Source organism: Rhynchophorus ferrugineus, unplaced genomic scaffold (genome assembly GCF_030347505.1).
Source record: "Rhynchophorus ferrugineus isolate W39M unplaced genomic scaffold, kcgeb_rfMv2 rfM3, whole genome shotgun sequence".
NCBI classification, from domain to species: Eukaryota; Metazoa; Arthropoda; class Insecta; order Coleoptera; family Curculionidae; genus Rhynchophorus; species Rhynchophorus ferrugineus.
Window position 1 is genome coordinate 43,271,418 of NW_027472582.1, and position 27,910 is coordinate 43,299,327.

Consider the following 27,910-nt stretch of genomic DNA (forward strand, 5'->3'; position numbering starts at 1 on the left):
GCCAGTTGGAAGGCTTAATGCCGAGGACCGTGCTTCAGAGCCCACGTTAAGCAGTAGGTCCAATTCAGATAAACCTATAGTTGGTAAAAGGAGACTTTAAAATATGTAAAAAAAACTATTGAAGGAAAAATTAATTAGGCACACTATACGTAAAAGACATTATGATACTACAACAATTGATTTAATCCTATATATATTGTGATTAAAAGTTATGGTTTATGTTTACTAGTTATCTAGGTAACAAAATGGAGCTGATTAGATTATTCTTTTAATACCACTCGAATAGACCACTTTAATGGTGGTTGTTCATCCAGTGATATTATTTTCATTCATTGTTCTTTAAATTTCTGCAACGGATTTGTAGAAAATTTATGATCCCTTGTATACATTCAATTTTTTATATGTAAAACAATAAAGTCTAAAATAGATAGTTCCATGAAACCATATTTGCTTATCAATCCATATAATTCCTTATAAGATTTACCACATTTCTGGTTTAAGAGATCTGACCCCACAGAAAAAAAAATTGACTACTTTTTAGGCTATAGTTTTTGTAAATATGGTAATTTCTTAATAACATTTTTAAGATCTGAATCTCTCGTTATGGTAAGTGATTTTTAATATAACGATATTTAGATTTATTTTGATGCGATAACGTGGATGTGTATGTTTTAAAATTATAATTCTTAATAAAAAACGAAGTTTTAGAAGGAACGCATCTATTGCTCTGTGTTCCACCCGCAATTTTGAATGATGGTTTGAATAATTATACATCTATATATACTACGTCTACTATACGTTATATATGCTAGTTTACTAGTTAAATTGCTTAATTTAAAAATTATAAAGAAAGAGAAGTTTATGAGTCCTAGAGAAACTCTCTCCTTGAGCACCAGCTAGGGATATCAGATCATTTCATAAGAATTATAAAGTAAAAATAATTAATCCTTAAATAAGTATATATATATATATATATATATATATATATATATATATATATATATATATATATATATATGCTTATTTAAGGATTAATTATTTTTACTAAGAGATACAACAAAAACCAGAAGACGATATCTTGTTGCGTGTACTTAAGTAAGCTTAATACTATCAGCGCTAACTTGATTGGCATATCAAAGAGCTTCAACTACTCCACAATTTTTAGTTCCTCAATTTTTACTTAATTTTAAAATTAATTATTTATATTTCAAATAAAAATGTTTGACTTTCTTGTATCAAATAACATCCTGAAGTAACAAATATTACATATCGCTGCATATTTTATGCTGTCATTGATGTCAATTTTTCAAAAATATGTTCAACGTTTTGTAGACGTTTAATATCATTACAATAGCGCGAAAAGAGTTATGCGATTCCATTATAATCCTATATCCATTATAATGACTGAAGTATTTTATATATTTCCAAGTATATCAATTCAATCAATGACCAAATTTCTACAATTCATTTCATTATAAATCTTTAGTTGATATTCATAGCGCATGATATTGTTATTTCTCACGCCATGTTATTTTATTGAATATTATAATTTCATAACAAAATTATAAAGAAATATAAATGATACGATATGTGGAGTAAAAATGTTGAAATGAACATAAAAGAAAAAAGAAAGAATAAAACATTGACGACATAATATCATTAGACAATTTTATTACATTCTATAAATATTTAAATAAAATAGATTACAATGTAGACTATAATACATTAGTACAAAAGTTCAGATCCATATAAAACGAGTTGACGCTACGTCAACATAGAAGATAACTAAAGTAATCAAAGTTTTATGTAATGGGCGATAAAACGTTAATCAACCTTCCAATAACGTTTAATTACTTACATGAGATTTGATTGACATTTTGTTTTTAAACATAATTTATTTTCTCATTTAGAGATTAAAAGGCTGTATATTATTTTATACTTTTGAATTTAACTAAAACATAAAACAAAAAATAAGACACGTTGGGTATATAATTTAGATATATACATTTACAACATATTATGCAGTTATAATTATTTTGGAACATATTTCTTACTTGTTGAGATATGTTTGTTGAAGTATATAATTATTTTCTGAAACAAATATATGCATGCTTTTTGATTTTAAATAGATAAATCAAATAAATATATTGCATCATGCTAAAACAAATTAAGGTAATTCTAAATATACAATAATAAAGAAATAATATTTTCCTCCTGGATATATTTTCACTCAGACTCAGTCTGTTCCACTCAGACTGTGATATATTTTATCAGCTAACGATTTTCTCTCTTCTTTATATAATTTCTATAAAGAGTAATATTAAATGCTGCACATTCTGTATTTCTAAAATTTTCATCCAAATTTGTATGTCTTATGAAACTTTTATTAATCTCTCATACTCAAAATAATTGATACTGACATGAAATTTTATAAATAATGTTATGTATAATTACAACACTATTAAAATATCTGCCGACTAAAGTGAACGCCCTAATTCAACAACAAATATTTTCTCCTGAACTTACCCAGGCAGTAAAGTTACATACAATCTAAATGGCGTTTATACAAAAAATACTTGTAAAGCCATCAATACGCTTATCAGTTCCCAATTACAAAGTATAGCAGGACTATTGCTACAGGCTCCAGCTTAGGAACAATGATTCCCATCAAAAATAATGTAACCCGCTTCCACCACAATAACACGCCAGCTTTAAATTAACTTCAATAACTTTGTAAAACAGTGCAACTTACTGCCAGACCTATCCAGATTATCTCGATATATCAATAGTCTGCATAATACCTTAAGCAGGCGAAAGAAATGATAACTTAAACTTCGAGCTCATCATTCCTACTAAGCCAACCCGCTACACTGGTTAAGGAAATGTTCCATCTATATATTATTTATCAATATTTACATATTTATATATAAATAAAGATGTAAATCGTTCACTGAACCTATCAGTTGATAGATGTCAGATGATTATCCAAGAACTAGATTCAGAGCACCTCCTACTGTTACCTCCTACTGCTGGTAGTAATTGATTAAGAAACATATACATACATATAAATTATAAAAAATATAAAAATATATTAAAAAGAGATAATATAGAAGAAAGTTGAATTATTGGCGGAGCCTTTTTGAGGATAATGTCAAATGGACATGTTAAAAATGCGATAACAAATTCAGGTACCGTTTTTCTAGTCGAATTTCTGGGGGGCACCTTACCACTCCCAAAGTTATAACAATCCGACTCCAAAATATTCCTCAGAAATAGCTAAAAAAGCTAACATATACCACATTCCATCTTCAGGTCGCAAAAACTTTCATATGCCTAGAATCAGGCAATATTACAGTGATTAAAAAGACAAATCCTCAGCTAATTTCCAAAAATTGTTGAGACGGCACTTCTCTAAGCTCTGATTGAAACTTAAAAAAAACAATCGAAAGCAACAGAATCCTTCAAGCTGAGGGGTCATCAAGCAAAGCAAACCATTTTTAGGATCACATTGCCAAAATGTGGTATCATGACTTAATTATACAGACATTAGAGTTTGGTACTCTCCGTGGTTTTGTCAACCTGATATACTCACAATTTGAAAACCGATGATACCAAATCAAAGTCAGTGACCCTTTTCAACTTTGGAGATTAATTCAGTCTGGAGTTTCATAAGGTTCTCCACTCATTCCAGTACTGTCTATTATCTAATTGGCTGATATAACTATAGCTGGGACAGTAAAACCAGCATGTTATTTTACAAGAGTATACTTAGTAATTAAAACATTTTCTGAATTATCTTGTTCAGGATTTAACAAACAGTCTTGATCCATCCTTTGGTTCCCTACCAGAATTCTGTTTCTAGTCGAAAAATTACACTTTACACAAGATTTAGAAAAAATAAGTATAATTATGTTATTTAATGTTACTCTTTATCTTTCATATACATTGAACCCCTCTATCATTTGACCCGTTCTTAAACCTTTCGGATCATAGGCGACATCTGGAATAAATCGACATTCAGGATCACAATAAAATAATTTATATGATGTATGAACCATAAATCTGCTGACCCTTATTTGACACATCGATTGGACTGAATCGTATTCTCGTCTCCTAGACGTTACAGGATTATATCTTATTATGAAGACGTTTTTCTTAAACCTTATTGTAACGCTGAAATAAATAGCATTCTTCTTAGTAACGATTGTTGTTTAATTGAAGTTTCTTGATGAGATAAATAATGAAAAACTTTATTAACCCTGTATTTAAAATACTGTAAAATATTTGTATAATTATTTGCTTCCCTAGACAGTTTATATTTTTGATACATATATTTATCTAGTGGTTTTAGTAAATTTTTTAATTTAAGTGTCTTGCATACGAAAAAATACGTCACAGCTGTCGTAAAAAAGGAATATGAATCAGTTAAGCTAATTATTTCTGTTTCAACGATTTTATATTAAGCAACAAAGACAGGCTCGTTAAGGAATTTAAAGGCATCAGATTGAAATGTGATTGAATCATTGATCACACTGAATTCACATATGTGAAGGAAACAATGCTATTTTGAACAAATCTTGTAGCTTAACAAAGAAAACGTGATATTTCGTTTCTGATTTGTTACATAATACCTTAAACTTAATTAGAATTATAATTATAAATACGATTTGACAACTACTATTAAATTTTTGGATAATAGATATGGTTTTTCTGTATATTTTTCTAGATCTAATTATAGCTAAAAATTATAATAAAACAAAAAAGTGGATGTTGTTTATAACGAATATATTATACTCAGCTTTTCTAAATGCCAACAGAAATAATCCTTAGTAGTGATCGCCTTCATATTCGACCACATTATATTAAATTATTCTGTTTCTCTCGTAATAGAGTAAAAGGACTAATTTAAAAATTATTTCTTGCAAATCTGGTTTTTTCAATATTTTCAATGTAAGATCAGATATGTATTTGATACATAACATGAATTAAAATATTAGATTAGATAATAGATTTAAAAATATTGAAAAACATGCATATGCTATCTCAAGAACTGACTATCACTAACATATTTAATAGCATTAAATATAATATAATTGACGTTAGCTTTCAAAAATCAACAAAGTATAAATGAGTGTAAATAACTACGCCACTGAACATAAGTAAGATTATATTGAGAACTATAAAAACTTCAAAGCATTAAATATAAGTATTTATGCTCTTGCTTTACTTTTATGTTATAAACATACGTAAATGGCCTGTTGCTATATTAAAACAGAGAATATATGAATTACACAATTTTGAAATTAATATTTGACATTGCATATTGATATAAAAAATAACGAACCCAATTAGATAATTTATTTTTTACAATTTGGAAATGTATATTAATGGAGTGTATATACAATCATTAAATTAACCATTGATTTTTTAAAACTTAGATCTGTAGATAAGATTACAATCTCCTATAATCTCCTTAATATTTATCAATGCTTTCAAATTTTTACGAATGTGCTGTTAATAATTCATAATTTCTTATATTGTCCTATGTGTTCTACTTATGTAAATTATGTAGTTAGTTTCATTTTAACTCCTGCATATTTTCATTACTTCATTTTTGTATTCTTATAGTCCTTACCTTTTATCCATATTTGTCACCTAAAATCAGTCAACAAAAACAATAAATGCACCAGGCTGAGTAAAAGTATAATTGCCTACATTTTAAACAAAATTACATTGTTCAAACAAAATTACATTCTATGGCTTTGGTTTATCTTTTGCTTTCTACTTTGACTTATATCCCACGTGGGAACTAACAACTCACCAACAAATGAGAAATTAAAATTATATGAAACTATTTCAAAATTTTTAATATTATATGCAATATTCATTTTAACCCTTGATGAACAAATTAACATATTTATTACCTGCAATATTAGGTTAGTGTTTTGTTAAGAAATGCATTTACTAATGAAACCTGAAATTAATCAAAAGTCAATACCAATGAAATTTACAGAAAAATCTTGGCATCCTTTAGAATTGTCTCTAGTACATTAAAATTCTATGTCACCAGATGTATATGAATTAATAATATTCCTTAAGGTAAAACAATTTTTCTTTTTTTTTTCTTCGCCGGACCTCAAATTAAACCAAAAGTTGATTTATAAAATCTAAATATCTTGTAAGTAAAGAAAATAGACAATTCTTGTTATTCTAGAATTTTGGTAATCTATGTTGGGATGAAATTTTCACATATATCGGGTTTTTCTTTCACAGATGTATATACAATCCCATTAAGCGGACACATTAATTTATTTTCTCTGCAAAAAATGTAAAAGATAACTCTTTACTTGACCACACTATTCTTGTTTGTTTTTTATCCGAACGTTATTAATGGCGAGCTAAACTCTTAACCTGCACGGCGATCCGCTGAGTTTGTTTATATATTTTGTCTCATCGATTTGACGGCTATTGCTGGTTGCTTGATTTGGATGTTCAGATTTCATTTTATTGAAATACCTTTATTTGTAGCGCATATTACCATAAAAATATTATGGCTAAAAATTCTTCCTCGGTATAATCTCTAACTGTGCCAAATTTTACGCCTCCAGGTGCCCCCGTTGTCTTCAAAAAGAGGCAAAATTTTCACTAAGCCGATTAATATATAGATTTGAGTTTATTGCGTTTTCGAGTTGGTTATAACCAAAGAAGTTGCAGCACATTTTTGGATTGCTTTACAGTGACCACAGTGACAGACTTGTGATCATATCGATCTAATGAAGCACTAATTGAGGTGCGTTGAAATGCTTTTTTTTTCTTATTATTTGTGCTACATCGCATATAGTACAAGGAACAGGAGTGTCACGTGGCCTAATAATGATTTTAAAATAAAAATATGCACAACGTATAAAAAGAACTAAAGAAAAGAAGTAATTCTGATTAAAAACCTGGCTAGATTTTTGTTTTACCACTGTGATAGGAAAACCGAAGAATGAGACCAGGATGATATTTTAATTTCTGAACTTAATAACTCGGGAATAATATGAAGACTTTCCTTAATTACTTATCGATACAATGTAACTGCGGTAGCAGAACTCTGATGGAACGAATAACCGTATTATAGATAGTTTGTGAGCTCCCTGAGTTTGTGAATCCAGAGGCTAATGGTATCCCAGTTTTTCGATGTATTTGGTTGTTTCTCGCACAAAATAGGCCATCTTCATCTTCAATATCTTATTTTGGAACACTTGAAATATTTTGATCCTGGTCGGTTTAAGGGATTGAGATCATAACCATACCAGACAAAAACAAAATGTACTCTAGCCTGATCTATAAGGATTTTGGATTTGATCTGACTAGTTTAAACAGCAGTCGAAACGAAGTCCGAGATATTAAACTTTTTGTAAAAATTATCCCTTGATTTTTTTGTGAATTAATTTACATTTCCAAATTTTACTAATGTGATGATTGTTACTTTTAGTTGCTCTTGAAATTTAAAGCGCATGCATTTGAACGATCGAAAACTTAAAAATAATGCAGCTTCAACTGTAGATCATGTAGTTCATGAAGAGTAACGGAGCGAGTGGGGAACGTTATGGAAAACCTGACTGAATGGATCTTCTAGTCGACAACGAATCATCGACTTTGACTTGGATTGACCGGTTTTTCAAATATGAGTATATAACGAGTACATGTTTGTATAAAAATCTCGGCTATATTGCCCACAGAATTGTAAATGTACATGAAGCTATTATATTTTATTTTAATTTTTTTTTTGTTAATTTTATTTATAAATTAACCTAAATATATAGCGATATATGATTTTTTTGCCATTGTGAATGTAATGGAACAATATAATTGCTATTACCTTTCTCCTTCTCAACAGTTCAAAGCTGCTTTACTACTGTCATTAATGTGCCCAATACAAGACTGTTATGAAACATAATCGATTCATTTAATAATATCACTATTCACACAAATATACAATTCAGAGATGTTTGATACAATATTACCTTACAACGCTGTGCAAGTCAAACATACATTTTATATGATTCAAAAGGTATAAATGATATAACAAATTGCATAACCTCGAAATAGCATCGTGTTGTAACAATGCACTTTATCGGTTAAACGATTGTAACTGTAGGTTACATCGTAAAACACAAAGCGTTTATTTTTCACTGCAATTTGAACGCGTCTGTTGCCGCAATCTAAAACGACATAAACACAAAACATTTTTCATTTTATCTTTAAGATTCGCTTCGGTCGTAAATTTTATTTCCTTTTTCTAAGCAGTGGGTTTGAAAATTTTTAAGTGGTTTTTAATCTTCTGCTAGATATGAAATAACTTGACAACATAAAATATGGATTTTTAATATTGCCTTTATAAAGTTCATAGTCTTTCTAGCAGTTTAATATACATATTACATATCTAAGATACATTCATACGAAATATCAACCTAGGTTAGGCTATTTTTAATAATATATTTCCGATATAATAAGAAAATATAGAGTGTGTCCAAGATAGCAGTGAAATTACCTCATCGGAACGTCTAATTTATTGCCTATTGCAGTTTCTTTTTTTTTTGTACCCGTTTTAAAATGAGATCGAATTTGTCTTTCCTATTTTATTCTAGTTAAAAGGAGATACAATGCTGTCTGGTGCATCCAAAAATGTAACCGGTTGACATAAAACTTTGATTGATTGCCAAATTTCTGCACGTTAGTAGATAATTATAGGCAATAATTAAAGGTTATAAATCGACAAACGTTGTTTTGCCGTCTATCGAAGCTAATAAATAGTCAGGGCCCAAACAGATTGCCTCGTAATTAGTTACTTCGGACAAGAGCAAGATAATCTAGGCCCCTCTTGCCAGTAAAATGCGCTCGAGAGCTAAGTGTTGGTACTATAAAATACTAAGTTGATGAAGTAATTATTGAAAATATTTTGCGTGTTGCAGCTTCACTGACCATTAGCATGGGCAGTGTAACTAAAATATCTCAAAAGGCGAAGAACAAGGTAATGGTAGATTCACCAAAGAGAAAAAGTCCACATGCGAAGTGGATAACAATTCAAGATCACCCTTGGTGTTGATTTTATTCGGAATCAAATGTATGAAGTATATGAAAAAAAATGAAAGTTTTGAGTTTTTGATATAACTATAATTTAATACAATTATTTCAGAGGAAACTATTAATCTGGGAAGTATTATTAGGAATGGCTTGTAGAGCATAACATATATATCCCTTCATAGACTGTGAGAAGACTTAGGTTTTAAATGGCCTAAAGGTTACTCACAATTCACACGAGAACGAGATCTGAAAACACTGGGTGAATTAATACTTGTTTGTTTTAATACTGAATGATACATGTGGTCGAAGGAAGAATGGGCAGGATATTAGGTTAAGATAAAGAAAGTACGGTAGCGCTGTTGAAGTGGTACTGTTACATGGGGGAAAGAAAAGAAAGGAAAGAGAGACGTCATCGTGGTGGTCTATTATAGCCGGGAACCGCATGGTACTTATGGGCCATCGTTGCCAACCTTTGACTTTGATGTATGTGAATGCGTGGTGGGCTAAAGGGTTGTAGCGGTAGCTACAGCTTTATTATAAAAAGGAGGAAAGTTAAGAAAGTTGAGAGAAAAATGTAAAAGTTAGAATAATATTAGATTAGGATTTGTTATTCATCTTATATTTTAATAATTCAATTTAATAATTCATTACATACATATTATTGTTCATGCTGGAGAGAGCCTTTATTTCTGGAGCTGAGTTAGTGTTTTGCCACTAGATCAATATAAATCAAATGCTTATGTTTTATATAATTTACTTTTTTTTGAGAAACATGCATGAAAAATAATACATTATAGATCAAATGACAAAAATAGGCTAACACAACAAGCTTTCCTCCTTTCCTCTACACTACTGCATATTTAATCTTATTGAATTGATATAAGCTGTGGCAAAGAATTATTTTAACGGACATGCTGGTCGAGGCGGATCTACAATGTAGAACTGTTCGGACTTGTGAAAAGAAGTATTGTCTACAACACCTTCGGTTAGGATCAATTCTATCAGACATATAGAAGAAGAAATTGGGGATTGATTTGATAGAGGATACTACTACATAATAAAACACGCCAAGAACGCTATTTCGTACGTGATGTGGAAAAGAGTTAAATATTAATAAAATAAAACAAACCTAAACTAAACCTACAAATTATTGTGGCTGTAAACTGAACTGTAATTTCTACCTTCGCTAATATAAGCATTAGACGTAGTCTAATGTTAAAGTAAATTATATTCGATAACATTCATTTTATTTACATTAGAAAGTTGATGCGATAAAATCGCAACGTTGTAATTTGTCAGTATTATTTTGAACAGTCCATAACTTCATATGTGATTAAATATTGCTTTTCGTAGTGAAGTAAACTGTGCTGCAAGGGGGATTAAGAAATGAAGTGAAAATAAGTCACTCATCTTAAATAAGTGAAATATATCTGCGAAGAGATTATCTATCTAGGATTAACAAAATATGGTGAAAGCTAATTGCTAAAGCGAAAGATTGACCTGATTATTTTTCACTTGAAGGAAGCTATAAAAGTAAATGTTTTTAATTAGTTCGGTTATCTTCGGCGAATCCAAGTGAACAATTTTAAGAAACATACTCATATTTGATAATTTAATTAATACTTACAGTGAAGTTACGCATTTTGAAAATTTTTAATATTTGCTTTGAATATTCTTCTAATTTTAGCCGCTCCATCTCTTTGTCGCTTGGGACTAATCAAGTAAGTTACGTAGTTACCATTAGTTTCCCTTAGCGATCTGAATTTGCATTTATAAGCATGACTTGCATAATGTTATAATCTATATAAATAAAAATGTATCGCTGAAATGTATGTATGCGTCTAATTTCAGAACCACTGCACCAAATTGGATTTTTTTTGGTATGTTCTTTGTTGTCAGCCCAAGGTTTGTACAAAAAAATTTTAAAAAAAGCTTACAAAATTTTTTTATTTATTTAAATCTCATAATATGAACAGAGTAGCACGAATACAGTAGACAAAACATTAACAGATTTACGTTTTCTTTTAATGATCAGAGAAAAGTTCCTCTTTTAAATCAGCAATGGAAATATGTCTAAGATACTCTCGTGAAATTAATTAACGATGGAAATTTTTTTGAACTGTAAAAAATTACTAAATACCATTAATTTTGGCAAAGATTCGATCGCAACTGGAATTTTACAAGCTTTGTCAGGTATTGCAGCTACGTTGTTAGAAGATAGTGGATGGATGGATGATATAAAATAAGATAACTACGAATGAATGATTTGCAAATCAGGTGATACCCTTACTAACAAGATGCTGTTATCAATGTCACCCGGCTTGAGGTAAAGAAGTTCATGAGCAACGTCGTTAAAATTTTGAAAGGGAACGATAAGAGCGAAGACCTTTTGATTCCACGTATCCCTATGATTCCGAACGACATCCCATATGACTTTATACGAGGCTTGTATTTACAATGTACGAAAATAAAACACAAGGGCATCACTCATAAAACTCCACGTTTTTCACATGGCCAATTGTATGTTGCCTGTTCCCATACCGGAAAACCATCAACACTATTTATTTACGCACCTGAAAACTATATTAATATTGTTGTATATAAAAAAGAATTACTATAAACATTATATTTTGAAATAATTTATTTTTTGTTATTTATTCTCGAACTAGAATATATATATATATATATATATATATATATATATATATATATATATATATATATATATATATATATTAAGTCAAGGTATTTTTTTAGTGGTTAAGTTAGGAATTCACAATTTATTTACTTCAGTGGAAGCTATTTCACTTTCAGTTTCTGAGTACATTAAATGCTATGTTGATATGCTCTTCTGCGTTAGTTTAACCTGTTCTTTCTTCTAAGGCCTGAGACACAAGTTATAAGGATACGTTTCTCCACAAATATCTCCGGATTTGGAGCATGCGTATATTGAGCGCTATTTATATAGATTTGTTTTATCGTGATAATTGGATAAAATTTCGAAAATATATATAAGCAGGTAAATAGGTTCAGGAGGCAAATAAAAATTGTAGTATTTTGGAATTAACACATTTTATTTAAAAAATTATTGAATAAATTTAAATTATAAAAATAAATTCTATATGCCGTTCCTTTTTTATAAAAACAGCATATTTAAATTAATTTCCAAATTTGAACAATTAACAAGAACCATATAAATAAATTAAATAATAAAAATATTAATTAATAATTAATATAAATAATTAAAACCAAACGAAAAAGCCATCACTATATATGAAAGCAGTGAAATTCACCTGAAAATCTCTTAATATGATCAACTATGATCGCTACTATTTTTGATCTACAAACCCCATTATTGAATTGACTACCTCGAGTTTTCGATTAACATAATGTACATTTACTAGACTAAAACGAATGAATTATCGTACTTTTATGTAGAAAGAAATCACAGTCAATACATCATTATTATTACAAAACAATAATTTATTTAACTATAATCTTATATAATAATGAATTGGATTTTCCTTGTCATTGTACCATTAGGGTGTCTTTGATAGTTTAATATTTTGTTTATTTGATCCAGATCTACTTTTGTCAGAAAATTTAATTATTTCTTAGTATTACTATACACTGTTCTTACGTCTTTCTAAAATGCTGTCTAGTTTCTTCTCCTCTGATACTCTGAATTTCATTACTAAAATATATTATGTTTAAAATAAATGTATAGTTATTAGCAGCTACTACAATTTTTGTTACTATTCTTGATGGGCAAACCTCGTTATTGATTTGACTACTTCCAAAACAACAAGAATCATTTTCTTCCCTGTTCTTGTTATCATTTAATTTTGGCATATGTTGATACCTATTCTATATCGTTGAAAATGATGTGTTATAAATTTGGCAGCTAACATTCCCAATATAAATAAAATTGATGCGGTTTGGATTTTATAACTTTTAAAAATTTAAATTTACATTCTGCATTTACGCTTGTTCTTCCATATTTTAAAACCAATGTATCTTAAAACACCAAGAATACACACATTTTAATTATTATTACTAGAGAATTATTAATGTAACACAAAATCTAAATATTCAAGATTTTTTTGAAGTTTTAACTTGATCGACTGTACCAATCAGCTCGAAAAGTATGTACCGCTATCAGAGAAGGAATATAGTATATTCTTTTCTATGGTTTATTCCTTGCAGGAGAGTGCGCATGCGCCATGTCCGGAGATATTTGTTGTGTAATGTATCCTCAAGTTATATGATTATTGATAGCTAGCCATCTATATAAGTATACAACCTTGAAATAATGCTGACCAAATACTTTTATGAACTTTTGTGTCAGTTCAGTCTTTTTAGTCTCAGTTTCAAGTAATATAATTTACACACGGCGTTTTTTGTCGTTATTTTTGTAGAAATCTCAGAAAATTATAAAATATCGATATTTTCCAGGATTTATTAAGGTTACTAATTATTCGAAGTTGTTATCGAATGTTATCGAAAATCTATATAGCGATATATGTTTTCAAATAACAGAATATTTGTGAAGTTGTGGAAATTGAAGTCACTTGTTGTTCAGAATCAAAGTGATGCAACAGAAACAGATATACTGAACAAATTATCTATCCAAGTTTTCTGTCGATAGAGTAATTATCGATAAAAATGAGATGTCTGAAAGATTTTAGGCTGGAGCCGGGTAGGGAATGCTGTAACGCACGCCTAGCCAAAAAGGCTCACAGGAGAAAGCGATCTGTTACTCACTAAACCTAAGCCTATTAGTTGATCCCACGATTTTCTTCTAGTCAGGTTTCCTTATAATTAGTTTCTTAGAGTTAAGACATTTTATTGTTATTAAGCAAACCCGTAACCGGAAAACGATGAAATATGTCGGTGCTGTGATTGCAGTATGGTCAGGCCGGTCTGCCGTCACCTTTCAACGCTGATAGTCTGTCAACGAAAAAAAAAGGCTGTGTCTGTTTCGAGCCTTAAAACACCATCGCCGAATCATCATAAAATGTTAGGATACGTTATTTATAAGAATGATTTCAGATTTGGCGCATGCATACAATAGACAATGGACATTTATTTTATAGGGAACAGAAAATATTTCGTTTTTGGTCGGTGCGTATATACAAATTTATTTACTTTAGAATAAATTTAATTAAGATTTAATGAATATTTCATTTAATGTTGAAATTATATATTAGGAAGTAACTAGATTTAGGAGGTAATCAAATATTGGAAAAATTTAGAAATAATACATTTTAATAAAGAAATACGTTTAAAAGAAATAGTTTTTTTCCTAAAAATTTTCAAAAATGATCAAATTCTGCAACTTTTGCTACTATGTTTGATAGACAAACCTCATTAGTGAATTGACTACGTATAGCTCTTGGTTGACGTAATGTATATTTACTAGTCTAAAACGAATGAGTGTTTAATAGGAACAAAATGTACATAAAAGTAATAATTACTTTTATTTATTACTTCTACTATAATTGTATATATTTTATCTCATACCATTTAAAATTGTTTTATTTTTTTATTTAAGAAAATTACGTTTATTCTCTGTATCTTGTTATTGTGTTCATCCTGTCTTGTTAACTTTGTCAGCATTGAATCATATCCCTACATCCAGAAAGTTTCATTCACTCACTGTCACATTCCGAGCCACTATTCAATAGCCAATTATCACTAATATTGTGAACAATTTTGAGAATTGAACGACTTCTGCAGGCTGATTCGTTCATATTATTCGTTACATGTTATACACATTGTATCTCTTTTTAACTACAATAAAATAAGAAGCAAAATATAGTATAGTACTAAAACGAATATATAAACTGCAATAGGGAAAATATTATACATCTTGATGACATGAGTTCTTTGCTATTTTGAATAAACTATATGTTGTTTATTGTAAGTATGTTAACAGTATGGTGGAACTAAAATTATTTTGAAACGACATAATAGTGGCTTACAATAACATACATTGTTGCTATGTTGAACCTTATCAATTGGGATTTTAGTACAGTGAGCAGCAACCATCCAAGTGACTTTACTATCGTATCCTATCGTACTGTATACGTACTATATTAAATTTCAGCTAGATATCAAACCCAATCATAGTATTAATGATATATTCAGAGACAATGATTATAATGATTACTTTCAACAACTTATCAAATTTACAACTGCATCTCTTTTGTCTTACTATTGTTAATATTACTATAATTAACAAATAATTTTTAATGAATTTGTAAAATAAAATTGCATCCATTCTATTAGTTTCATACATTATATTTGTTTGCATTAATATGCTGCCTATGGTTTTTATTATTTCAACCCAATATATATTAATTTTCTAACAATATTGAAGATCTACTTTTCTGAATACATTAGAAGGTGCCTTTAATCTTAAGTTGAATTTTAACAAAGTATAACAGTTAGTAGGCTATTAGTCAACAGTATCTAAAAGTACAACTATCTGAATAAAGGGAGTGTTACTCTCTGTCTGATTACTCTGAGTCTGATTAAAGACAGTATTGAAAAAAAATATTTGCACATTTTTATTCATGATTTATTTAGAATATATAATGTCTCTCTCTCTGCTTATCATGGCGTTTTTTAGCTTTCCAATCCTTGTTATTCAGCGTTTATAGCTTATATTATCTTTTGAACATCAACAAATTGAAAAACGCTTGTGTTTAGCATTTTATTAAGCATTTTGTATCAAGCAAAGCAGAAAAAGAGCCCATTTTCAACGTTGTCTCTTTCATCAATATTTCAACAGTATTTATTTTCCTAACATAGAAACGCTTTCGTGGTAAATTTAATCTCGCGACGCTCGAAGAGACTTTTTCCATGAATGCCGTCTTGAAATGGATTAGAAATACTAAAGAAAGAGTCGCTTCGAATTATTCTAAGAGTCCGTATACAAGATTGCAACAAAAGATTAATTGGTTTTTTTATTTCTCGATTATTCACAGGGCATGTTTATTTACGTGAAAACCTATCACAGTCCCACCAGTAACTCATGTGCCCTACAAATTACAATTTAAGGGTCATCTTTTTATAATAATAAAAATAATGTGTACCTAATAATTTTATTATCTTTAGTTTTATTATGTTTATTTTTTATACCCTTTAGATTTAATTAAACTAGATGGCATACATTTTGTTTCTAAATAAACATTAAGTGGGTTTATATGTTTACATTACATGTTAGACAGCTGCAAACTTAATCTTTCAGATATTTTCCATTGTTTTCTATGACATTGTAACTCAAATAAAATAAAATACGAATACAGTCCCGAAAAAAACCTGCAGATTTCAAGGAAATAAAGTCGTCTATAAAGTTACATATATCGTCCAGTTTTATAACCAATGTTTTCTGAAGCATTCTTTAGAACTGTTTATACACTTAGGCGTACTTTATTAATTACTTTATATTATTAGTATTATTAAGCAAAGCAAAGGGCAGACAGATAGATCCATGTTAGGAGAATAAGACGTATGCGGTAAAACTGTCCGTTGATTCATGTGGGTTATTCAGCGTCATATGTGCAACATGAGGTCAAGTACTGCGATGGAGCATCACATATTAATTTTGGATTTTCTGGTTAGATCTTCGTTCAACATATTTAATTTTTGGCTATATTATTCATAAAAAATATCCCTTCATATTGCTACTACTATATGCAAGGAAGCGTATCTTTAAATGATTGCCCCTTTTTACCGACGATATACAAATTTGGGATATTTTGTGATTACTGAAATTCACATGTACTATAAAATGGTTACGTTTAGTTAATACCTTAGAAGTTTTTGATTATCCTCTATATAGTGCAAACGTTTTTGGTAACTATATTGAGCTATACAGTCTTTTTCAGCAAAGCTTAAAATTTAGTGACCTCAAATTTCTGAGTATACCCAGAACGTAGATGGATGCCAATATTGGAAACAACGCGTCTAAAGCTGTGTTATGAACTAACTGTGTATTGATCAGATATTTGTTATTAGCAAAAATGCATACAATCAGTGTTAAAAATTATTAAACCCAATTGAATGTATATGACATAAATGTAACATAACTTAACGGTTGAATTCTATGTCTATGACATATATCTACATAAAATAACAGGCTATTATTGAGTATTACTCAGTGAATACATATTCGACATTCGTTACTGTTATAATTTGATTTGACGAAAAGTACTACTACCGCTGCCCCATCATATCCCAATTCACAGTTCTGGTTTCTATGACGATTAAAAGTGATGATTTTGATGTCAATGACAACAAATTTCATAGAGGACCAAATAAGCCCGAAGTGAATAAATTGCAAAACTTAATGCAGAAAATCCCATATCTAATTTTCAAAAAGATTTTAGAGAGCTAGCCATTGATGGATGCAATTAATAAAGATGATTCTGTAGATATACCCAGGGCAATTGAATTAATTGAACTAGGCATTGCTGCAAAAGAAATCAACTATAATAACAGATAAGAGAAGGAGATAACATATTCTTGCAGGTTATGTATGTTCCAAAAGTTGTGAAGGAATGTTCCGTCTTACTCATTACACTCACCAAATATAATCTCCCATAATGACGTCCTATTTAGATCGATAGTCTATATCGTTTGGCTGGCATACAGTTTTCAAATGATGAAGTACAACACTAAAACAAACCATCAATATTCTTTCGACAGGGTACCGACATCTTGCAAGAAGGATGGGAAAAAGTTGTAGACAATGACATAAAATATTGTAAGTGATGATGCCCTTTTAAGGTGAAGAATTGACCAGAATTAATGACATCTTAATCTATTTCCATATTTTCGGTATTTGTCCTTCTTGGATTTCATAAAATACTACTAGAATATTTTATTTCAAATATAATTCTAAACTGAAACAAAAAAAATGTAAATCTAAGATCCTAAGTTACAATCTGAGTAAATCTAACTAATATATTTTAAATCTTTATTGGGAAACCCAATAAAGTCACTTACTTAAACTTCTATTTTATTTTAAATACCTTATATTTTATTTTCAGTATTGTATTCTAATAATGTTACTCCACAATTTGATATTTAATAAAGAATAAAAAATTCAGTAACCTTCCAGAATATCGCAACAATCAAATAACTGAAAATATTCACGATTATGGTAAATATGTTCATTAACGATTAAAGGTTAAAGATTAAATATTAAAGAGAATGAATATTTTTGGTCCTTAATCAATAATGTGCTTCCTATTAATATTACCAACTCCAAAATATTTTACAAAGTGTTTGTTGCCAATATTTAAGAGGCGGTGGAATTGAAAACGAAGTTTACTGCCTTACTCGTGAACTCTATGGGTTCTTGCGCAATATATTTACACAGTTTTACCACAAATATCATTGAAAATGCATTATTCGGTTTGATCTTTAACATTTTAGTTATTGTTGTAATGATTCTTCGGTTTGTTGATATTGAATACTTGCACATCGGTTACAATGATAATGTAGTATCAACAACGAAAAGAATGAATTATTTTTTGAATCCAAATCAACCGCTATTTTACCATTTCATCTTTCATAAATCATGAATAATAAAATATTTATATAGAGACCACCACTGAAATCGGTAAGTTTCATTTACAAAGTATTGGAACATTAAGCATATTCACTTGAGTTTATTTCCTTTCATTTCTAGCACACATGACACCAGTAAAATTCTTGGAATAAACATTAATATTATGTCCATTTTTATTTTTATTTGATTAAAGTATGTTATTCCGGATTCATAATTACAAGGATGTTCTTGATGAGGAATTGGGTATTTATGTTAAAATAGTCGAGTTTTATATTTTATTTAAAACATTATCTTTGGCCAGTTACTAGTTTCTACAAACATTCCTAGAAATATTTCTATTTCAGTTAAACCTCGAAAATATTATAAAAAATCTATATGTTAACACAACGTAATATTGTCAGTAGATGCCGATTCTTGCATTATTAACGTCGTAAACCGTCAGATAGATTATCTTAAGAGGCCGAAATGTATTTTTACACTTACCATTTCAAGTTATGTATTTTCTATTAAAATGTCTACCAGTTCTCAATTGGATTTAAATTTATCTACGATTTTAAACTTCTCGCTGCCTCATGGATTTGTGAAATTATAATTGTATTCAAATTTGTATCGGTTCAAATTTCCTTCAGTTATAAAAATACTAAAATGTGCAATTGAATATGAATGTCATATACGGCTTATAAACCAGCAATTCTATTTATATCTTTGACCGCCATGGCGTTTGCCTTTCGAAAATACTTACTTATATATCATACAAATTCATCCTTCGTCTCTAAAATAGTCGAGAAAACTGAAATATAAAATTCAGGGCGAATAACTATAAAATATAAAAGTAAAAAGAAAATCAATTCAATTTTCTTTTTCCTGAAGTAGGGGTTTTATATTTTTGAGATATATTGACAGTTTTTATCGTTAAGTAGCTTACTTAAGTAGTAACGAAACTGTTTCAAAGTTACATCTTATATTAGATATGCTTAGTGAAATCTTAATTTACATATTGACTCTTTACTATCTTTATGTTGCGCTTATGATTTAATAGCTTTATTTCATGTTTTAAAGCAAAATATTCTTCGTAAATCTATTTGATTACGAGATCATCATGTTTGTTCATACATTGTTTTGGCAGCGTTGAATTACTAATTGGTTTAATGTTTTATTCTAACCCCATATTTGCGACGATAACTCCAAATAGGTAATTTATAGTTTTATATATAATTAATAAATTCAACATAATCTTTTAAAACTTTAAAACACTTGTTTCTATGATGATTTATATATTGCACCTCAAGAGTAAAATTCTGGAAGAAAACTTTGTTATAATATGCAATTTATTTCATTTCTTCTCCATAAAAAATATGTGTACATAATTAATCAAAAGTTGAACTATTACTTATAAATTAGTACCTGTAGTGGAAAAGAATTATGAAATAAGTTTTAGAATGAGAAATAAGTGTAAAGTCTTGCTTTAACGCCGATTCCGTCCTCGGACAGTACTGCTGATTGATCAGCTTAACTGGTGTGAAATTTATCGATCTGTTTCGATGTTACATTGATTAACTAAGTTTTTTTTTCGATCAAGATTCTGCTTTCTGCGACTTCGCTACTGACGAGAATCACCGGTTTTCTTAATGCGTTATTGACTGGTTAATTTGTACTCAGGCTCTTCTATCGATTCGGTGGATACATATTGTTTTATCCCTGAAGTTCTTCCTTCAATTTCTTGGTGGTTGTTAAGATGGCAGATTTTCAAGGAAGGGGAAAAGTGCATTGCAAATGTATGGAATGATCGCATATTCACAGGCAAAGCTATACGAGGAGTTTTTCATCAGTCCTTACTTTTTAAACGCCTCGTCTTTTATAGGGACGAGTTGTATTATAGGTACGTGATTTTCCCTAGCCATGGCCTTTGTATTTCATTTGCGCCTTCTCTACTATTGCTTGGCTTCACCAAACATGGTATTGCCTCAAGTTACAATTATTTTCCTATGGCATTAGAAAGGCATTATACTAGAAACATTTAAATCGCCTAATAAATTAGGTCTCTAGACCTATCTAAACTAACGTACATGTTTACGAAAAAGTTTCCTTATAACCTAATAGGTAAATAGAATACTATTATGTCGCAAGAGATGTTTTAAGACATAAGAGAAACTGGAAGCCGAAGGAAGCGAAATTTTATGAATATAGCAGATATACCAATAATTCATGGTTTCTGCTTTCTGAAGAACTGCTCCTTATCGAAGACAAAATTTATTGTTGTTAAGGAATGTTGTTAACAAATGTTGTTAAGGAATACATTAAATATGAGAAAATTTAAAATTTCGATATATCCTAAAATGTGTAATTAAATGTTTATAGAGGATGAGCAGTGGTTTAACAGAACGAACAAGCACATCACCAAATTGTAATTAGTATGCATAATGTAGGACAATTGAGAGCATATGTTATTCACTAAAAATTCTATTCCCTACGCGGGGTTGCGATCGTGGAGTGTTAATCAGGATTGATACTCTGCTACCCCAACACGATTAAAACGACCCCGGGGCCCAGGTCTGCATAGACTTTGGTCTATGGTCCGTGGCCATAGTACGAATGTAACGATCCCGGGGCCCCAGTTTTGTGTAGTCCTACCCCCTGCGTGTTTTTTGTTTTTTCACCTTTTTCAATATGGAAGTACATCATAGGGAGAATCTAGTTATCGTGCAGGGACTCGGAAACTCAATACCGGTCGAGAGCGCGGGTGGTCGCGCAGGCCCCGTTCGACTGATATCCGGCGTTTGTGCAGCACTTCCGGTAGGTGACCAGGCCGGAGTGCAGGTGGCAGCTACTGGCACCGGTTTTAAAAGACCCTCGACAGAGAAAATAGAAATCACAAAATACAGCTCGATGGATTTTGATAAATACTTTGTAATCTCAAAAAAAGACGATTCTCTGATGAGGTTTTCGCCATTTGTAATACACAAATGCTTTGTAGCAGCTGCGGGTGACCTTGAGTTGGTCGGAGTACTGAAGAGGCACATTATTTGTTGTATCTATATACGTATACCCTATACCGAATAAATACCGGTTAGTGAATCCACATCGCCCAATATTAAATTAAACCTTCCAGCACATTAACTACCACCAACAAAGAGAGATACCGTTTAAAAGAAATCCCTTTCCCAAACACAAAAACCAACTACCTTCCTTATCCAACATCTAAACTCCTCTCAAACCCTCACCACTTCCCAGTCTTCCCAATCTTCTCGTTCCTCAGACTCCTCATTCTTAGATAATAAGGATGGCCTGCTCTTCGGTAATGGCAAACAGCGCCCTGATTCTAAGGGTTCGCCCCCCTTCACCACTTAGTAAGGAAAGTAATAGTAGTCGTTCTAGTAGCCGATAATATGAACTTAGACATTTTTTTATTAAGACCATGTATAAAATAATACAATGGAACTTGAACGGTTTTAAATCCAAATAAAGTGAACTAAAATTGATAGCAGGCCTTCATAAACCATCAGTCCTAGCTTTCCAAGAAACTAATCTTAGAAAAGAGTACTTTCATCAGTTTAGAGTTTTTCATACAATCAGAAAAAAGAGAGTCAATACAAACAGATCATCTGGGGGAGTAGCTATCCTGGTTAAACAGGATTTAGTATATACTAAGTCCAATTCAGAGCACAGCACTAAGGATTTCTCTAGGAGCCATACAAGTCCAATTGACAGTCTACTCCGTGAGGCGATTTCTTCCCTAGACTCTCAACGATAATTTTTGCTACTGAGGTACGCAGGCTCATTAAAACTCAAATAAAACATCTCAGTATGGGCATTTTCCCCATCAACCACAGTATTAAAATAAAAGGGCAAACATACAAAGCAATCGCTTGTCATTGGAAATACCTACCATCTATAAATTTACGAATAAAATACCTCCCTGGCAGAACGTGCCTATTGCCATTGATCTTTCAATGAGTTTTCTTCCTAAGGATGCTCTTGACTCTTATAGTGCACGCTCCGTTTTCAAGCAACTGATCTATGAAAAATACTTTAAACACCATCAGATTTACACTGACGGATGTAAAAACGATGAATATACAGGAGCTGCATATATATGAACATTGAAGGAAGAATATTACAAATGGCCCTCTTTGACAAGTGTTTTTACTGCTGAATTGCTGGACATATACAAGTGTCTTAAATGCGTTCAAGACAGTCCAGATATGATCTCGGTGATAATCATCACTTACTCTGTGAGCTCTCTTGAGAGCTTAAAATCGGCACAGGCTCATCATCCACAGACAATGCACATTCGAGAACTAAACACCGCCGCTCGTAATAGCGACAAGAATATTACCTACCTGTGGATACCACCTCACATGGGAATCGAAGGTAACGAAAGAGCCGATCATGTTCCTGGGAAAAGGGAGGGATCACTTTTGGAAAACTATCTGTACTGGATAAGGGATCTGAATACATATCATACCGCACTTTATAAAAAACTGGATCAACTAAACTGGGACTTAATTATCAACAATAAATTGTGCGGGGTGAAAGAGGAGTTTTACCAAGGTATCAACTTTTGTAACTTTAGCAGGCGTAAATTTTTCCAGACTCAGAATAGGCCATTATTGGCTGACTAACAAGTTTTTACTCAAAGGAGAAAGTCCGCCCATTTTTGATAGATGTAGATCCCTGCTGAGCATCAGACACATCCTAGTTGAATGCCAAGGGCATGCCCAAAGACGACTCTCTGGCCTGAAGGGATCCATGAAACAACTTCTACAATTGATGAACCTTGAACAATTGATGAACTATTTGGCTGCCATCGAAGTACTCCAAAATATATAATGGGCTATGAATACTACTGCTGCTAACTTATGACTATTAAACTGTTTACTCCATATTATTCTCCTACTTATTTTAAATTAACTATAAGCTCTTTTAGTTTTGTTCTTTATATTGTTTGTTCTGTAATATTAAAATGTATATAGTGTATAGGTCCTAACCTGTCCTCGTGGCTGACGGGCCATTAATAAATAAATCTAATCTAATCTATAAATGCTACTAAGAATATCTAAATGAGAACGAGAAATAATTTTCAATCTAAACAGGATTTCTGCTGAATGGAATTTGGCTGGTCTGTTATCTTAAACAAGATTACCTAAATGCGATCTATATTATATACAATTATCCTTTCGCTGTCTATTACTTCAAATATTTACTCTTAAAAATGTTTGTGTTTCACTATTGATCATAATACATAAATCAATAGCCATTAAGTATTATTTCAGTTTTGTTACACATAGCGAGTGTCTTGACACCTAAACACGACTTGGAACATTTTACGACGATACATTCATTATGGCAAAAGCACTAAATGTGTTCTCGGCTTAGCCTGTAGATGACCCTATCTTCTATCTCTACTCTCTAACAACCTCTACAACTCCTTAAGCCACCAATTGGCAATGCGTAAATATTGATACCATGCGGATTTAAAGTATAAAAGACCACCACGACTACATCTCTCTCTCTTTATTCTTCATTTCATTCCCTTGCAATTTCTACATTAACCTTTACCTAACTATCCTATTCATCATTTCGTTAACTAGATGTAACATAACATATAATTAAACAACTTTCAACTTAACTAGTGTTTTCTGTTCCCGTGAAAATTTTCTTCCAACAAATAATAGTGAGTGTTAACATAATTAAAGTCAGTACAATTAACTAATATTCCTACTGCTCCTAAACTTAATATTACCTTTGCTTAACTTAAATTACCTTTTAGACCTTAACCTACACGGTCATTATATATGAAATACTGGTTTTGGAATTTTAGTCGCTTTTATCCACTAATATTGAAATAATTCATTCAGAATGGTTTTAAGATTTTAAAGTTTTTGACAACCATTTATTCGTCTTGAAATGATGAATTTAGAAAATTAGACATGAATCGGCTGGTTCTAGTGACTATTTTCTATGTGTAACCCTTAAAGGAAGCGGTTGAAAATTACAGGAAAACGGTTACCTAATATAAATAATAATTAGCATTGTTAAAATTTACTTAGAAAGAAAATACAAAAACACAATGCAAATACAAAATCTCATGGAATCCATAAAACCAAATATTACAAATAATTTCACATTAAAGTTGTTTTATTATTTACGTTTAATTATAGCTCAAGAGATGAATTAAAAGCTCTATATAGTTTTACATAATATACAATTTTAGTTACGTACCTGTAGGTGTAATAGTGGTCAAGACGAAGACGGTCTGCTAATCTGAAAAAAAGAGATTTAGTGTAGAAAGCAAAGTAAGTGAAAAAATTATTCTCTAAAAGTTTTATAGCATTAAAAAAAGTATAAAAATATTCATAAAATGTATTTAATAATTAGAGTTAGAAATAGATTTAAAATTTAAGAACCAGTTAGTTATAACACGAAAGCCTTGAGTCAAACTATATGTATATTATTGTATTACAGTAAAATTGTTAATTACGTAATATCAAACAATATAACAAATATAAATGTTATATTTAAAATAAAAGACCAGCTTCATATATAGTTATGTTATATAATAAGCTTATATACAATATTATTTATTACTAGGCCTTCCTTATTCTAAAGATGGAATTTTAATTTAATTGTTGGAATGACCTTTAAGGACTATGTATTTTTTCCTTTTTGGGAAAAACTAAAATGGTTTCCTTGAGGTTTAATGCCGGTCATGCATCATGAGATATCTTACTTCTATACATAGTGAGTTATCGGCTTATTGGCGTAGACCTTTGATTCTGAATAATCCCATATTCAGATCTCAACTATTGTTAAATTATGCAATCTAGGAAGCTGAGTCATCAGCACATAAGTCATATGATACCACTTCATATATCTCTACTTGACCTACTTCAAAATGATACTAGTTTTTTTACATAATTACATAGGGAAACATCACTACTTGAAAATCACTGCCTTTTGACTCACAAATTTTGACGATTAATCTATTGAGGTGAAAATAAATTTAATTTTTCAAACTTTTTCACGCACTGCATAATGGACTCATGGTTTCCAACAGGAACGGAATGTCTTCAATTATATATTTTTAAAAGAAAGATCTTCATAAATTATAGTAAAGCATGTTCTAATTTTTAACATAATTTGGCTAAGTAAATAGAAAAGAAATTAACATTTATTTTTCTATTGGTGAATTATCTCCTCCAGGAAAAAAATCATTTTCTGAATTATGTATGTCAATACCCAACGTGTCCAAGCAACATATCTATATTATTTATATACTTTAACCGCTAGGGTTACCTTCGAAAATATTTATTTAGGTATCGTACAAATTCAACCTTCGTCTCTAGAATAGCTCGGAAAATTGAAATATAAAACACACAACATATAAAAATATAATGCGGGGTAAATATGGTAAAAATTTTATGTAATTTATTGCCTACCACTTTTAGAATTCCATCTAACTTTTTTCTGATTATTAAATAAATATTATATATAAAACGCTTCCACGGTTTTCAGAAAATTATGGAAAAATTAAAGTATATTCTGTTTCGGTGGCATTCGTTCAACTCACTGTTTATTATTCAGATGGAATATTATTACTGATGCCAAATCAAACCTCATGATGATGTTTATGTTCAAATGATAAATTTTTCTTGTGAAAATAAAAACTCCGAAATTGGTGGCCTAATTTTGATAAAAAAGTATAACTAAGTAACGGAACCCATTTTGGATGAGTACACACAGAGATTTTAACACATATTAAGGATGAAATTGGGATTGTGATATGAAACCCAAGCGATGAGTCAAGAGTGTGTTTTAATTTTAATTTCAGAACAAGATAACTTGGGAAATGTATGAAGGCCTTTTTTAATTACAAATCATTATACTGGTACACAATATGCAGTACTGTTACGGAGAAACAAAAAAACTTAAAACGCTAATGGCACCTCCATCTTTCGATGGCCTCAATATCTTATTTTGGAAAATTTAAAGTTTTCTTTCTATAATTCTCATAGTAGGTTTAAGGAATCAAGATCTTACTTGAGAACCATACCTTCTTGAAAAAGTATCTTTTCATTTTTTGTCGATAAATTTGAAGCCTCCCAAAATTCATTTGTTATTTAATTATATTTAGCTCTTGGGATTTCTCTCTGGCATATGTGCGTATGTATCGAGAACGTAAGAATAACGCCGCGTTGCCTGCATATGCCGCGGATTTTATTTTTTCCTCTTTAGAGATATCAGCTGTGTAGATATTGAATAGTACCGGGGCGAGTGAAACACCAGACTGGATGAATGTTCTAGTCGAAAAATGAATCACCAACTTTGACTTGTATCAAGTTATCAGTATCACTCGGAATGCCAAGATTTAATGCTTAGAATTAAACCACACTTTCCCGTAGACCTTACTCTAATCGAAGAACATTGCCCATTCAGGTTCTTGTCGTAAGTACGGTATTTATCGTAGCTGATAGCCTCGTAGCTTAATACGTTGACTTGTTTTTTGAATTGGTTCCATATCCAAACTGCTCGTCTTTGCTGCTGCTGTGCTGGAAGAAGTTTGTTTTTTCTCAGTTTCAACGAAGACGTAAAGAATTAATATCTCGACGAATTTTGATAGTGAGCTCCAAAGACTGATTAGACGGTAAATGGAAGCTAAATAAATAGAAATTTTTTCAAACATAAGATGGAATTTTTGATGCTTGTTACCTCAGTAAGTTTTTTTTGGGGCGCCACAAGTTGTTGTTGTGAATATTTCGAAGTTGTTAGATGGTTATACCATCGAGACCCGGTGCTTGTCGGCGAGTAAGATTGTATATTAATTTTAATGAGCATCACTGTGTACCTCACTCACCTCACCTTACCTCAATCAACCTTGCAATTTGAGACCAAGAAGCAGATCCATGGCTTTAGAAATGTTTCCTGTATGAGCGCCACGCAATGGTGTGTGAGCTCAGTACGTTACTAAGTTCTTCCTTTTTACCACGCATTGAGTGGGCGTTCCAGTAATTAGTGAGGTGGAATGTTGGGGAAAGCCTGGGATACATATGGCATATGGGACGGGATATTCAAATCTACTTGAGGATTACTACGTATGACCCAGTAATTTGTTGTTATAGAAGCGGACACCGCTGTGTTGGTATGTAAGCCTGGTGGTGCACTCAATTGTTTCTTGGTTACTTGCTCTATAGTCTTCTGTAATTGTGTTCCTAATTGGCCTTGCCTTGCATTCTGAGTAGTTTGCGGGGTGTGGACACC

General features: G+C 30.8%; 1 protein-coding gene across 1 annotated transcript in view; it reads right to left on the reverse strand.

Moving 5' to 3' along the window:
* The window catches only part of LOC143193310 (TWiK family of potassium channels protein 7), a 677,261-nt gene that overhangs the window by 466,088 nt on the left and 183,263 nt on the right, over nt 1-27,910 (reverse strand). Inside the window, exon 2 of the mRNA XM_076399459.1 lies at nt 24,875-24,916. The gene's annotated coding sequence lies outside the window, so the exon portion shown is untranslated. The remainder of the gene's footprint in view (nt 1-24,874; nt 24,917-27,910) is intronic.